This window comes from Nematolebias whitei, chromosome 7 (assembly GCF_014905685.2).
Source record: "Nematolebias whitei isolate Nwh7 chromosome 7, NemWhi1, whole genome shotgun sequence".
In the NCBI taxonomy this organism is placed as follows: Eukaryota; Metazoa; Chordata; class Actinopteri; order Cyprinodontiformes; family Rivulidae; genus Nematolebias; species Nematolebias whitei.
The window spans coordinates 36,961,932-36,965,583 of NC_056504.1; the positions used below are offsets into that span (position 1 = coordinate 36,961,932).

A 3,652-nucleotide genomic window follows, 5' to 3' on the forward strand; every position below is an offset into this window, starting at 1 on the left:
TTTATATATATATATATATATATAATTTAAATGAAAAATGGGACTTTAAATATTAAAGTTGATTTAAAAACTGTTGTGAAAAGTTGTATGAAAAAGAAATATGAACTACAAATGACGCTGTGTCTGTCAAATGAATGCAATGGAAATAAAATGCGCAAGATGTGTTTCTCAAAACCAAACAGATTACATTGTATTTGCTTTTTATTTTTTATTTGGTGCTAAATTCTGAGCAAAACCTTGCAAGATCACATTTCACTTCAGTTCTGATTCAAATAAAAGCAGCGAGACAAACAAACAAAAAAAGAACGTTTTATAAAGCTGTGTTTTGTGGTGTTGATCCTCCTATAATACATTCACACTGAACTGTCACACAAAATATATGAGCCTCAGATGTTTGGCACTTCTTTTATCTTCCTCTGACTAACTGCATGAGTTATCAAACATGTCTCCTCAACAGAGATTTTCTAAACTGGGACGAATTTCTGCACCGCTGCCACCTCGTGCAGAAACAAACACAGAAAGCCAGAGGGTTCACGGAAACAAATTCTCCCGTCATCTTCTCTGTTTCTTGCCGGGTCTGCCTCAGCACCTGCTGTCAGCAAAGGAGCAGGTCATTCATCAGAAAATAGATTAAATCTTTATCCACTGAGTGTTGGGAGTACTTTATCTGGGATAGAGAAATAAAATCAAAGTGTGTGTGTAGGGTGTATATGCATGTGTGTGTGTAATCCATGCTTCGAAGCAATGGAAATCTTTTTTTTTTTTGCATTTTTTATCACACCCCAACATGCAGACAACTTGCAACATTGTACGCCAGAAAAAAAGGGTGGTAAACAGAGGATGTGCTCCCAAAATAACACAGACAAGGTGTGCAATTCAAGAAGTGCATGATATATATTTAGAAAGCCAACAACTGTAAAAGGAATTTTTTTTTAAAATAGAGTTCCTGCAGCACCATTGACTCCTTTGTTCAGTTGCCTCTATTGTTTGTTTATTTTTTGCTTTGGCGCCATCTACTGGCCAGAACTCGCTAGTGCAAGAGAAAGAGGTGGCATGATGGGGGCCAGTGATGATCTTTGGGCAGCTCACTTAAACTACAAGCAATAACAGAATTTCATTAGTTTTATTATGCTGTTGTATAAAATAGGCTATCATAAAAACACCACAATACATGAGTTAGGGTGATTTTGCACTATGGTGTTGGGAGACTAGTTGGTGACTCAAAATTGCAGAAAATGACAATATGTGAATTTTCTGTTGAAGTCTCACTGAAACTTGAATGTTTGTGACCAGCAAGCCATGTGGCTGCACTTTGAGCAGCCATCAGTTAGATCGGTCTTTCAATAAGAAGGTGCAGGATCACCAGCCTGAGGCCTTAAAGTTTGCAAGTTCTTCTCATGCATGCATGGGTCCTCTCCAGATAGTCTGGTTTCCTTCCAAACCATGAATGTTAGGTTTATTGGGAACTTTAAATTGCCACTAGGTGTGAGTGAAAGTGTGAATGTTTGTCTCATTTGTCTCTATGTGTCCATGTGATGGACTCGCGACCTGTCCAGGGTGTACCCTGCCTCTCTCACGGTGACTGCTAGACATGTGCACCAGCTCCCCCATGACACGGAAATCAAAAAGAAGTTAAAAAACTAAATAGATGGCTGGTCTAGGTTTGTACACATGACTTGCAAAACTGTATTCCTGGCAATGCATTTTATTTTATTGTCTAAATCAGCTTGTTTTGAACACACCTTGGCTGTCGCCTCCACATTTACGATCATTCTGCTTAAGTGCACTTTTAATCAGCGTTCAGTGCAATAGTATGTGTACCATAATTAAAATTAATATTCAGTTTTAGAATAAACCCTGTGAAATACAGAAAAATAAAAAGTTAAACTAAAAACAATATCATAATTGTATTTGAGGACAAAAGTAAAGTTGGACAAAGTATTTTTTGGATGGATTATGAAGAAAAACTATGTATGCTTACCTTTTGTCTCCATCTAAAATAAATAAATGAGTAAATAAAATGACCATGTGCATATTTCTGCAAAACTGATCTGTTGCAGTTTGAAGAGCCACATGTTCTCCACATATAGAAAAATGATGCATTGAGTTCTTCGTGGAGGCAAGGGATCTATTACTGTAAAAAACATCAGAAAAGGGAGGAAGGGTGTTTTGTTTATGCACAATGAGTTAAAAAAAGCCAACATAATGAGCAGCGGAGGCGAAAGTCTCTCCACTTCAGTCCTTCAGCGCTGTGAGCTAAAGGATGCTTTGTTCCTGTGTGCATCACAATTAGAGGCTACATTTGAACTGCTATTAGTGCTGCTCTTCTTTAAAATCTGAAACAAAACAAGGACTCTTGTCAAATGCAAATCATCTGCTCCATTTTTTGTTCTTTTAACTGCAAAAGGACAAAGTGTTTATGTACCAGAAATACGTCCATTGTAGCCTCTTCCAATGAACAACATATTCTTCAAAAGGCTTCAGTGTAACATAATTATTGTTTGTTTAAATATTTGTTTAATCCTTGCATTTTTTTTCAGCAATAAACATATCTTTATGTGCTTTATTCATCAGTTTAAGGGCACTTTTTCTCAGAGAATTAGAAAAAATAGACAGTTGTTAAAAAATTGTAGGGTGTTTTTTGTTTTTTGTTTTTTTTAGAGGAAAACACATTATCTACTCAAATCCAGCTTTATATTTATTCTGAGATTTCAGTTAAGTAGATTCTACTAAATATATTTTTAGACCACATGCTTACCGATAATCTCACTTCATGAATGATATAACATTAGATCTGGATAGTTGTGTTAACAGGAAACAAGCTGGAAAAGGAGCTTTTAAACTGTAGGACTCACAGTAGAGGCATGACGGCAGTGCAGAGGTTGGAGCTGTCGCCTCGCAGCGAGGAGGTCACAGGTTCACTTTGTAGTTTTTGTATGTTTTTCTTGTGCATACATGGGTTTTCTTCAGGTACTCCGGTAACAAAATTGCCATCAAATGAGAGTGAGAGAGTGCATGGTTGTTTGTCTCATTTGTCTCTGTGTCCCTGTGATGGACTGGAGACCTGTCCAGGGAGTCCCCCACCTCTCACACAGTGACTTCTGGATATTGGCACCAGTGACCCCCATGACTCGGAAAGGAAGAAGCTGGTAAATAGGATGGATGGTTGGATGGACGGATGGATGGACGGAGTGCAACACCTGGAAAAAATACCATATTTTGTAGAAAATGTGAAAAGCTTTGGTTTGAGTTTTAAGAGTGATATCATTTGAATAGTGATGTGGTTTATTTTTGTCAACAGCTTCAGTCTCCATTAAGAGAAGACTGAAGTGACTCAAGTCCGCCTGAAAGACTCTTTGTAAACCTCACAACTTTCCAAAACAACTGAAGCACTGCAGGTGATGGTGGGAACTATTAGGGGAAGATTCTTGTAAAACATTTACTAAAATCATTATCACTGTGGGCGCTCAGAGAGTGAGACTTATTCTCAGTAAACAAAGTCAAAAAACAGTTACATTATGAACTCCAGCAAAAAAAATTTAATTGTCCAAACAATGCGCAGACAGAAATAAGTCGGAATGTGTTGTGTTCTGCAGAAGTAATGGTTATTGCATAGTAAGGGCACTAGAGGGCAGTCTAAGAATATATATAT

At 37.4% G+C, this 3,652-nt stretch overlaps 1 protein-coding gene across 2 annotated transcripts in view; it reads left to right on the forward strand.

The window, feature by feature from the left end:
* The window catches only part of LOC119411874 (nuclear receptor coactivator 5), a 615,997-nt gene that overhangs the window by 99,382 nt on the left and 512,963 nt on the right, over window positions 1-3,652 (forward strand). The window lies entirely within an intron of this gene.